The sequence below is a fragment of the Gymnogyps californianus genome, chromosome 1 (genome assembly GCF_018139145.2).
Source record: "Gymnogyps californianus isolate 813 chromosome 1, ASM1813914v2, whole genome shotgun sequence".
Classification (NCBI taxonomy): Eukaryota; Metazoa; Chordata; class Aves; order Accipitriformes; family Cathartidae; genus Gymnogyps; species Gymnogyps californianus.
Window position 1 is genome coordinate 62379117 of NC_059471.1, and position 13354 is coordinate 62392470.

Here is a 13354-nt window from a genome sequence, read left to right on the forward strand (position 1 = left end):
TTTGTTCTTAACATACTGAGCACTTACAATGTGTGTTTGTTACAATCGTAAAGACCAAGTCCCTTGTTTGACTCAGAAGGCTGGGAAGAGGATCTATAGTTATCAGCATTTATTGTAGAGAAGTTTCTGAGGCTTTTTGGGGCGTTCATTCTGGGATGTACACACATTTTTCTGCTTGGATAGAAATAATACACAGAATGTGATGAAAGAAAAAGAAATCTCTTCCCACATTGCAGCTTGTGCCCGTTGCCTCCCTTCCTGTCACTGAGGACCACCAAAAGGAGTCTAGCCCCATTTGCTCCATACTCTCCTATTAGGCAGTTGAGGATAGCAGTGAGATGTCCTTTTAGCCTTCCCTTCTTAAGGCCAAACAAATTTACCCAGCCTTTCCTTGTACATCATATGCTCCAGCCCCCATCAATCACCTTGGTGGCCCTCCACTGGACTCTACTGAACTAGCTACACTCTTGCTAGTATAGACAGAACGTAACTGGCCTTTTTCACTGCAGGGACACACTGTTGACTTACATGCAACTTGTCCTCCAAGACTTCTGCGCTTCTTTGTTTTGTTTTGGGGTCATCTTTGTTGTCCCCTGTCCCCCTGTTTCCCCCTGCTTCTTCTCCCAATCTGCTTTCCAAGCAGTCAACCCACTCTCCCTTTGAGATTCTGCATGGGGTTATTCCACCCCAGGTGCAGACTTTCCTTTTTCCTTGGTTGAACTTCCAGATACTCCTTTCAGTCCATTTCTCCAACCTGTGGAGGTCCTGCTGCATAATAGGCCTGCTTTCCAGAGTATCAGATGCTCTTCTCCAGCTTGTCATCATCTGCAAATGTGCTGAGAGTATGTTCCACCTATTTTGGAAATAAAATGTGTTGAACATTTTTTTTAGTGATGCTGCCATAAAAAGAGGTTAGCATAAGGACATAGACAACCAGTATAAAATATTGCATCCTAAATAGAAAAAACGTGTCTAAGAAAATGAGACCATATGCACCACATATAGATTTAACTATATGTGGTGCTACTGGATCTTCTATATTCTTTGGTATCTGCATGTATTTGTAGCTTTATCAATACATGGTTACTAAAACCAATTTAGAACAAGTTTTCATTTGAAAATGAAAGCAGTTTTCAGTGCTTTATTTTCATTCTCCGCAGGAGAAGATATTGGAGGTATAACTGCTATGAAATGTGTAACTTCCTTAACTGTGAGATACAAATGATTCTTTTGTCTACTGCACCACTGACGATGTGAACTCTAGTAACAAAAACCGTTTTACAAGCTTTTCTCAGGTTAAGTGTTATAAAAACAGTCATTGAGCAATAAACACACTGGATGCTCTGTCCTATAATCTTTTTAGCTGTAATTATCCTTAATTTCACCCATTTGTTGCATAAGGAAAACTGTGAAAGTAATCAGTAGTTTTCAATATCTTGTAAAACACAACTGCTCTGTACAGAAAGGTCAGAACATTTTCACCCAAAGGAGTATCTGCTCATTTCAGGTGTTGTTGAATTTGTATGTTAATATACAACAAGACTATAGCTTTTTACCCACTCTTTTCCCAGCTTACTTTCCTTGAGTAGTTTGGACTAAATAGCTAACATATGCCACAGCAAGTATTGCAGGGAACAATGACATGTAGAGCTACCTCTAGCTAGTATGAAGGGGTCATATGGAGTTTTAATGTGTACATGAAGTGAACCTACCTATGTATTCAGTACTCTAAACACAATTAGTCAAACTTACTGTATACTGCAATGAGCATAAATAGATATATTAAAATTCTGTTTATTAATTTTTTGGCCCACTGTGATTCATTAAACAGCACCAATGAATAATCAACATAAGGCCTAAGTGTCAGACATATAATTTTCAAAATCACAAAAGTCATGTAGTTTATACACAGAGGGATGGATACATAAATGGATGCTAAAATTACCACAAATCTACTCAAGCAAATACACTCTTTACAAAACAGAGTTTACAAGTGCACAGGGTTTAGCTTTTTTGTTTGTTTTTAAGAGGGTTTCCTTACACAGCTCAGAGAAGAAATCACACCCTTAAACCTGAAGAGCTCTGCTTTTTGCGCAGTTTAACATATCCCATCTGATAGATGGATATACAACTCATACAACACAGTTATCCTTCCACAATTAAATGATCTTTACTAAGGAGGGTTCAAGCCCCTATTATTTAAACTGCAACAGTCCCCAAAATAGTGAATGTCAGCCTTCCAAGGAGACATAGATTCTGCCCCAACAAGCACACATTCCAAAACATGAATACAACTAAGCAACTAAAAAAAAAGTACCAGTGGTTTACTTGATTACACTGAGGTAGTCTAACAAAAAAAAACAAACCAAAAACCAACACACCCCTCCCTCCCCCCCAAAAAAACCAACACCAAAGCCAAACTCTTTTTTCCAGACTTCTTGAGCTTTTGATTCAGTTTCTAAAACAGGATTCAGTTTCTGTTGAAATATTATTTTAAAATCAGAAATCTGATTGCGTATGCTCAACAAGAGCTGAAAAGGATAGATTATTTCTGTTATAAGTCACTTGAGATACAGTATTAATTAGTCATTAATTCAGTATTTTTTGTGTATTTAATTCCTTGAGAAGAAGCCTGTGAAAGAACCAGAATTCTACGGATACGATGATACTAACATTGCACTTTTGGCTAAAATATTATGCGTGGATCTGCAGAAGGACTACTTCAAACTGCAGAGAAACTTTATTTTATAGTTATGTGGTTTTTTGAGATCTTTGATGAATAAAGAGAGGAATTGCAATGAAAGGCTTTTGTAATACAACAGTTATCCTTGTTTCACTTGTACATTCTCAGAAAACATGAATTCTAGAGGTAGAAAGAAATGCTCAAAACTCAAAATCTATGAAGCATACAATGATTAAGTAATCAAGAACTGTCCAAAAACAATGGAAGACTCCATTTATCCATATTCCCTTATTAAGGCATCTTTTGAATCTAGTGATGCTAACATTGCTCTAGTAGCATCACTTCCAATACATTCAACAAGAATTAAACCAGAAAATTTCATAATATCAAGCCATAACTCATTACAATGAAATTAGATGTTTACTAAACAGCTGAGAATCATAAGATCCAGATAAATATGTAGAAAAGCCAATTTTGAGGTAACTCTGGTATGGATCGTCCAGCACTTGTGGCACCTCAAGCATTTTTCTACATGGCAATTATTTGTTAAACCATAATCAGTAAATTTAGATTACTGTATCAGTGCATCATTAGTGGCAAAAGAATGCAGAGAAGATTTTTGTCATGGTTCTGCTAGGAAGTTTTCTCTGGTCTTTGGAAAAAAATAACAAGCATGGAGTTAATCAACACAGTCAATAACTGCAACTCTTTAAAAAACAAAGATCCTGACAACCATCCTCTTCCCCTGAAGCTGTAAGCGTAGCTTCTGTAAATAAGAATAATCAGCGGCAATTATCAATAATTTACTCCCTAGGATTGTTGAAAAATACTACACAGAAATCTGTCATAAAACCCCCATTGATTAAAATGCCAATGAAAAAGACATTGTGGGACAATGTGTACCAGTATAGATTGTAGTTAATTGCCTTCTGTTTTAACCTCAATACACAGCAGGCCAAATTGTGGTCTCATTTATGTCCCTGTAACGTCAGTGAAGTTAATATGACTTGCATGGGCATATCAGGAGGAAGATTAGTGCCTTGAATAGTCAAGAGACACTGTAGTTTGACGTATATGAATGAGCTCTGTCTTATCATGCACTTGCTATACTTTTCAACCTTTATTCTAATTAAAAAAAAAAAAAAGTAAAGCAAAATCCCCAGAGACATACAATACCTTAGCCTTTTTTTCAGAACCACTGCTATGAGGGAATAGTGTATTACCTTTTCCCCTCTACAAGCAGACTTACTTGAGATTCTAAACCAAACCAAACACACATGTAGCCATGGAGAACCAGAGGGATGGAGGGAGCCAAAGGAATAGATTTCAACACACCCCCCAGTCCCAGAAGATTTATCCCAGCTCTCCATGGAAAAAAGTCAAATTGTTTTGGGTTTTTGCCACTGAATGTATAAAGAGCTTTACAATTTTAGGAATGATACAGCCCTTCACCTCATATTTACAGCTCCCTGCATCATATATAGTTAAAGAATTCTTGGATTGATAGTAATGAAAAGATTAATTTTTAAAGATTACATTTCACGAAGAATACACATTCTGATAATGTACCATGCTAGTGCCGAAGATTGCCATCAGAGGGACATTTAAGACAGCAATCTGCATATCCTAAATTGCATTTTCTGTTTGATTATCTACCCTCCTATACAAGGCATGCTCTTTCTCAGACTGTTGTCATATTCTCACAGAACCTTTTAGCTCTTGTCCAGTCTTCCTCTCTGGCTAAAAAACATGAAGACTATGCAAGTGTATCAGATGATCTAAGAAAATAATAAATAAATAAGAAGCATCCTTCAATCTTTTTCATCTTTTTCTTTGACTGTGACATGGTATTACTAAATACATTACATGTAAGACATAGATTAAAGATTTTTAAGTTGTTGGAACAAATCTGGGATGCACATACAGTTTAAGAAAGGGGAATTCTTTGCACTAGCTGTGAGACCATGTCTGTAGAAATTAAAATTTAAGATATAATGACATGAAATTTACCTTTCATAATCACAGCATCAGTCTCTCTTCCCCTTGAGTCTAGCCCTCAAGTTTCCTTCCAGTCTTGTGGGTGGGGTTTTTTTTGTTGGTTTTGCATGGTTTTTTTTTTTTTTTTCTTTTTTTCTTTTCCCCCTCTACAAACCCAGAAAAGAATCCATTTCTGTTCCATTAGTCTTAGGATACCTGTCTCTGTTAATATTTCTTGTTGCTGCTGTAAGCTTGGAATGCCTTCCAGAAAAAGAACTTCAAGATTTATGGTAGGAGAAAGAAGAAATATTTTTATTACTACTCATTGTTACCTTCCGAGGTTCTTTATGAATGCATGAACAGATGACTGGCATCAGCTGCTGAGATCAAGCTATGAAACAAAAAAAGCTGCTGAACCAGCAGAAAATGGAGAAGAGATGGACTACTGCTCTTACTAGCTGTACGGGTGAAGAAAAAATTGACATTGCTTCCAGGCAAATGCAATAACGCTTAACACAAGACTGTAGGGGAATGCTAGCAAACACATATTCATCCCTTAGGCGCAATGTAAACATGCAATCCTTTGCTAATATGAATTGTCATAACCCCAAATAGTTTAAGAGAATTGCAGCACTTTAAATTAGCTGGTTCTCTTAAGAAACTCTTAAAAGTCACTGCCGTAGTGGTAATTCTTTCCAGAACTTGTGAACAACTCATACTGACCGGATGAGTAGATGCCACAATGTTACAATTAATGAAAGAGAGGAGGGTTCAGCATTGCAGAAAATCTTTTGTAGACTAACAGATGAAGAAAAGTAAATTGAAACAGAGAATAGTATTTTAAAATCCACAATGCTTTGAGTGACAGACTTTGGATTTTGAGTTTGGTTCTAAAGTATGAAACACCATAGGAGCTAGAAGACCATCCTAAAAAAAGTATCCATTTTTGTTATCATTATCTTTTTATGATAAATGGTCAGTCCTCTGTTCAGAGGTAGATTCACAGGTTCTCAAGAAAAACTAATTACTGATGTGAATTGTACTGCCTTCACTGTGAAAAAAGCGTAGTAGTTGTTGATAGAGAGAAAAAAAAAGCAGGAAAAGAACGTATCTAGCAGTTTTCCATATTGAAAAGGAAGTGGAAACTGTTTTCCATTTCTATTTGTTTAGGTAAAAAAATCCCAAATTCTGATAGACAAATACTTTAATATTAAGAATAGGTGATAAGGCCCACCACAACACCTATTTGTTGGCAAATTACTTTGTAACAGCTTTCTGATAGTTTCTATCAGAGTCATCTGACTCTGCATAGCAGTGTATTTTCCCCATGAAAATATCAGAAATCATACCATATTTTAATGAGTTTGGAAGTAAAACAGTGTGCATGTGTGTAGGCGGTTCTAAATCGCTCAGTTACTGAAACAATGTAGAAAGTAGCATTTGGGCTGTTGGTATTCCATGTCTTTCTAAAATACACCTATTTAGGAAATTACATAAACCATAAATAACCTTATTGAAATCACGTGTGAATTGAGAGGATGGACTCATCCACATTCACACCATTTCCAATACAAAACAAACAACCTCCAGCCACCTCACCTCCCCCTGAAATTTTAACAAAATCCCTTTGTAGCCAAGTAATTTATTGCAAAAACAATAGTCTACAAGATTTTTCAGCACAGTCTTGCTGATACAAAGAAGACTGCCACACATGAATTACAACAAACTTTACACACGTATTTTCTCATCTGAGCAATAACCAAAAGGTGTCTTTACACTTTCAATGATGGAAAGGCAAATATAAATATAAAGCTGGATGGCTGACAGCTGGTATTAAAAACAAGGCCAAGTACTATTCAGCAAAACTGGCAGAGTCATTTGACTTAAACTCTTAGCTTACTTCTTATTTTTCACATTTTTACAAGAAGACTGGGCTCCCACCATTTTTATATTCCTTTCTTCCTTCCTTTTTGCATGGTAAAGGAAACCTTTACCTGAGTTTTTACTGACATATTTTTTCCAACACAACGGAAATAAAAATGCAAAAAGCTAAAGACATTCGTTAGCCTTCTGACAACAGACAGAAGAAAAATCATCCCATTCACTCTTTCTCTTGCCCAATAATGACAGTGAGGAGAAATTCAAGAGGCCCGTATGGGAGAGGAGGTAGAGACTGATGTTACCTCTATGTTTTTAAATACACACTATCAAAATTAAAGCATGTGAATTACAGTTTATCATCTAAATGGATGTTTGCAATCATATCAGACATCAACATAACCACACAAAAAAAGGACACGAGTATCTCTTCCAGGATGGTTGTTCTTTTTTACAGGCTTTAAAATTCTAGTAAGGGTAAGTTCAGTTACCAGTCAATTGGAAGAAAAATACCATGTACATATGATCCAGTGCTGCAACTAGATCTCTATGCTTATGCTGATCTTTGCTGCTGCACTTCTAATTGCACCGGCACCATCTTGCTCTGCACTCCACAATGATTCAGCAGTCACTGCCTTCAGTTTTGTTACCTTTAAGATCTTAGTCTCCTGTCCTCGCAATTTGTCTGAAGTTGAACTGTAGATCACAGTCTCTTTATTCATTGACATTACTGTTCTGCTGTTTTAAAAAAAAAAAAAGTACAAGCTGAGGGTTCAATTACAGAGGGCAGTTGCATTGCCCCAGGGGGTGGAGAAACCTACAAACTGTGAATCAGAGTTACAATATGCCTCCTATTTCTCTTCTTCTATAAAATCATTGATGTATCCCCCCTACACCACCCCTACACTTAATTATATACTAAGGCATGTATAATTAATTAATTATACGTGCTCTGATACAGCTGCACTGGCTGTAACACTGGGAGGGGAAAAGCTGAGCCTACCACCTGTGCAGGAGGGGAAATAATAGCTCTATTGAGGCTGCTTTTGCCTTCCTTGCTGTACTGTTCTTAAAAAGGAAAAAGAAAAAGAGAAAAAGTTAGAAAGCAAGTACTTTTTCCAGGAGTTGTTCTTTATTTTACTGGACTTCAGATCAGACTTTTTGTTTGGAAATCATGCATGGATGCAAAACTAGTTTGTCTATCAGGATATACTTTTTCTCTCAAGGGGATGTCTGACAATCTGTTAACACAGTGTATAATGGAGAGGGTAGGGGGCAGATCACAGGCCAGATTGTTAGCTGGTATAAAAGAGGTGTTAATGCCATTGACTTTAATAGGGCTACGTCAATATCCACCAGCTTAAGATTCTCTGTATCACAGCCCATAGACCACTTGCGGCTTGCAAAGCCTTTGTATTCAGTCCACAAAGGGACTTTTTAATTGTGGCTATACTTGACAGAATCATAAAAATGTACTATTATCAGTTTACCCTGTGATTCTCTAGCATTCCTAAGGATTAACCTCTCTCCTTGGCAGCACACAGAGTTGTGAGAAAACCTTCTCAGCTAAATCCAAGTTGAATTCAGAGGTGACCATTGGAAACTTTCATTAAACCATTTATATTGTGATGATAACTCATTTTGAACCCATGCTGTCTCAAATTATTAGCAAGGAAATTTAGCTGTGAAGATCCCACCTTTGAGTAAATTAAGAAAATATGTTGGGTTTTTTAAAGTAACTTTGTATATGTAAAATATCTTATAATGGTTAGACAAAAAAGCAACACAGTTCATGTAAGTTTTGTAATGCTGATGTTTTCTGAGGCTGTCTTATCTGTTAAGAGTTCCAGCATGAACAAAACTTTGGGGATTCCTCCTTTAAATGCTAATTGTTAAGTAAAGTTCATTAAACTATAGAAAATATCTAACGGGTTATTTCTGTGGAATGGAGATTTCCACTGCTTATTTGTGAGAGAAAGACAGCCTTCCTCTCTAGAAATTAGTAGGGAAAAAAACTGAATGTCTTTATGTAACTAGGATTACAACGGCTTCTCTGGAGTTCGAATGCATGCCATGTTTGCTTATTCTTCCTAAAGCATAGTATTCTCAATAATAAGGACTTAAAAGACATAGTACAGCTCTCCCAAGTTCCCTGCACAAGTTCTTCCTCCGTTCCAGATTATAGGTCTAAATAATAAAAAAATTTAAAAATGCTTATTTTTTTTATAAGTAGTTGTGGGGTTTTGTGGCTAAAAGCCTTCAGTGCTTCAAGTTTCATCCTACCCACTCACCCCCAAGTAGTAAAATCTTTTTTCTTCTCCAAATAAAAGCTGTATCTGCATATATGAAGCTTACAGAACAGCTGGGCCACTGAGAAAATATCAAATATTGTGCAAGTTGGCAACATCAAAACTGTTTATGCTGGAATAACTTTTTCCCAAGAGGTGGGTCCACTTTGGCAGTCGGTGAAATGAGCCCCACATATCTGTCACTCCCATTACTGTTGAGATATTAAACTAATAAGTACCAAATTCTGGCTCCAGAACATACACATGTCAAAAGCTGACATCAGTGAGGAACAGATAATCCTCTGAAGGCAGAATGAGTCAATAATTTTGTTGAACTCTCTTGAAGTTGCACAGATTTCTTGGGTAGTATAGCAAAAACATTAAAATGGCAAAGCTTTACTATTATTAGCATCAGTGTTATCCTAACATAATAACTTTCAAAAATAATGTAAGTTTATAATAAAACTGCTAAAACTTCCTGCAATTATATTTTCATCAAAGCTTTTTTTGAAATATCCAGTGTTAACCAAATTGGCTCTGGAGACTAGTGTCAATTTTCTTTTCTCTTCTTTTTTTACCACTAGGGCTCTGCTGATGGAGATATTCCTACTTTAACAGTGCTGATATCTAATACACCAGAGAAAAGAGAATCTTTTTGGTTCTCTTTAATATTTGGATACTGTAATACATTAATATACATAGCTGTATTTCTTTCAGAAAATGTCCCCAGTGCTCAAATTCAGAGTGAAAATTTAGCAGAATAATTCTAAATTGTTTTCCTATTATTCTTTCTTTGTACATGACAGATATTTATATCAATTGAGCCAATTTAAGATGATGGTCAGTAAAATTTTAGTGCTTTTAAAAATACTTGGGACTTAACATCAAAAAAACTTTAGAAATATCTGGCTGTAAATTCCAATGTTAGCATAGAATTTCTTCAAATCTTGCTGCTTAATAAAAAACTTTTTTTTTTTTCAGATGCATGCTATATTCTTTTCCTTTTCTACCAGCAGAAAACATTAGCTAATTTAGTATTTCAAGAAAGAAACTAAAATCAATTAAACAAAAGAAGACAGTTACACATTAACACACATATAAGATTGTGCGACAATTGAGAACTTTACCTTTCCAGTCTGTTTCATTTTGATGGACTATACAGGTAAGAGAGTTATGAAGACTGTCTGGAGCAAAACCTGAACACAAATTTTGAGCTTTTGTTTAAGTTGCTACTCTATTGTAACATGCATATATTTCATTTTTTATGGTCAAAGACAAACAATAAAACCTGCCTCAAGTTGAAAACTCAAACTCACTCAGAATTTTGAGTGGAGTCAAACCATTCCCAACACTTACCTAAGAATAGATGCAAACAATTTACTCCACTTCTCATGTAGAAAAAAATATTTTCAATGGAAAATGAAACGCCATCCCATTTCATCCTTTTATCAAACTAGATAAAAAAGAAAGTGGAGTTAACTATGGTAACTAATGATGTACTCTATACTTACACTTCTTACTTTATGCAATTGAAGTACTAACAGCAACATTAAAGCCTGTTTGAACAAATGCAGAACATATAATACAAAACAACAGATTTCTCAGTGGTATTCTAAGTCAAGGTACATCTAAGGAATTCTTATGATGTGTAAGAAAGTATCTGTAAAGCAAAAAGTAGTAGTCTGTGAAAGCTGGCATGACTTTAAGGAATTTACAACACAGAAAACATTCAAGAAAATCTGCAAAACAGTTGGTGTTTGAAACCTTTTTTCCCTTCTGTGGTGAAAATGTTCCTAACCAGGTTCATTTCATACCTGTATCTGGTTTTTATCATATCTCAGACGATGCAATGGAAAGAAGATTCTAAGCACAAATACTGGGCCAAATTATTTATATAGCTATACTTGTACAACAGTACATGTGTACTTCTCATCTTTCCAGTCTTTTTCACGGGTGAAGTATTTAAGAGGCTTTCTAGTTCAGTTCAGAAATCCTCATCTCAATTTTCTTCCTACAGCTGTTTCACAATTTGTAATTTACTGGGTAGCTGGATACTTGCAGAAGGACACCATTCCAGAACACACCGCATTACAACATGGCATCGTCATTCTCTTTATCTGCACCCTTTCAACTACTCAGTTCACTTACTCTTGTACCAAAGATATATATTTTTTTTTTAAGAAAGACTTTTTTTCTTCTTATTAAGTCTTGCTTGGCTCTTGCGCTAGCACCATTGCTTAAGTGGAATTCTTTCGCCAGAGTCTCCAGTTTTTCTCGCTCGTGAAAAGTCCCACTGTTTTTTGTGACTTGTGCTTTCCTTCAGTTAATCTTCCTCAACTGCAAGTTTGCACTCTCTGAGGCAAATAATGTCTTGATTTGATGTTAACTGATTAAATGGAACAGGTTTTGCTGTTCATAAACATGTTCAAGAGGGCCACTAGCATGTTGTAGGTGCTACTGAACACTCCTTATAGAATTTTTTACTGCAAATAATAAATACATGCCTGGAAGGAAAAGAAGCAATATTCTATTCTGATTCTGTTCAAACTCTTTGCATATTTAGATGCCTAAAACATCTGATACTTATCTTTCAAGGAAGGTCACGAGGTCATATGGGAAGTCAGGATATCCAAAACCAAGTCAGAGAATTAACCAGTGGTCCAGCATTTTTTTTGTAGCTGAACACCTCAAAACCTTAGTTTTTTGGTCCTGCATTTATTAATTTCCAGCCATTTTTTTCCTGCTCTTTGCAGTTCTTAAATAGTCATTTTCTTACACAAAGATTAGTACAGGATGGCTTATGGGAATATGTCCTCTCTGTAAATGATACAGTCCCCATATCCCTGGAATGGAACCAGTGCTGTGGCATCTCTTCCCAGCCCATTGTAATCCCCTGCCTATCCTTACACGGGAATTTTCAGAGGGACTTGTCAGCGTAGAAATAAGACATTCTCCATATTAATGACCCTTCTTTTACTCAAGTCTTTTACGCAAAAATGAAGATATAACTTATTTTAAAATTTGCTCCAGTTACCTCTCTGTCAACTTCTGATAAACCCAGGATTCTGGTCAATGGCAACAGAGCTCTATAAGGGCATATACAATCAGAAGTGGGACAGCTAAACAGAAAGCACCAAAATCAAACCTCATTCAAATACATGGCTCCTGCCTGTGTCCAGCTGGCTGGGTCCTGCCTGTGTCCAACTGGCTGGGTCTTCTCCTTCCGTGAATCACTTTGAAGATAAGGTGATCCTGAGAACTTGTGAGAGAGCTGAGGTCCTGTCTCAAAATTAGGAACAGTGATGGTAAGTCAGTCTAGTGTAACTTTCAAACCAAAACATTACTGAGGTTTAGAAATGCATTACACTTCATCATTTATGAACCTCACACTTTTTTCCAATGCAGGCTGATAGCTAAAAAAAGATAAGGAAACTTGTTGTTGCAAGATTTCCTGCCTGCTTATACAGATTCCTAGGTTTGGTTAACTCATAAAACTGACCCTGAAATAGCCTGAACTCAGCACAGACTGCAGGAGTCAAGGCAGTCACCAGGTTCTGCGTAGCAGAAATTCCACACTTAAGCTGTGCTGTCAATTAGATGGTTCCCACTGTAATGGTGTGTCTTCTGTCAAACATTTCTGAATAGACCTTTGTTCCATTTGATACTTTCCTGAGGGAGCTTTATCACAGTTCTGATGTATGATAACCTGAAAAGCCTTCATTTAGCACCCTTCTATCACTATTTAACCTTAACATGCATCTAGAGACTACCATCAAAATGGGAGGTTTTTGTGGTGATGGAGTGCTCACCAGTGGTTAAAGCAGATTAACCAAATGTTTTTGTTACAAAATAGAGTCTGCATCCCACAGTCTTGCTAAATCCTTGCTAACAGGAGTTTCATCATCTAAAAGGCTAACTGTTCATACATGATAAGGTTTCTAAGAGCATAAAAGTCTCTAAACAAACCAATTCTGTGAGAGAGGCATGTGTAAGGTGTCAGCATTATTGTCAGACAAAGCTTTAACTGAGCTATCTATATTTGTCTTAGGATAGTAAGAAAATACCTTATTAGAATCATGCTTGAGAAATTCAGTTCAGCTATTTTATGAAGGAAACAAAAAATCAACTTTTCAGGTTAGTATATTTATTGTTAATGCTATTTAAATCTAAACCAAAAAACCCTTAAATTTAACAGATGCAAGAGTATGTATAGCTAAAAATGCCAGAAAGCTCTTTAGTTGGTTCAGAATATATTAAGATCAATAATTTAAACTAGTGAAGTTATTAATCTGTCAGTCAACAGTATGGGATCAAATGTAAAAAGAATTAAGAAGATGCTTCAGAGAGGCATGAGACTCTTTTGTCTTTTCTTTTTCACTCAAAAGTACAAAATAACATTCAATAAATTTAGTAACTAATTAAATCTGTTTGCTTATATATAAATATCTGTTTATATATAGTATAAATATTATATATATATTTATATATATTATTATATAAATTCTGTTTACTCTGTTTATTCTGTGTT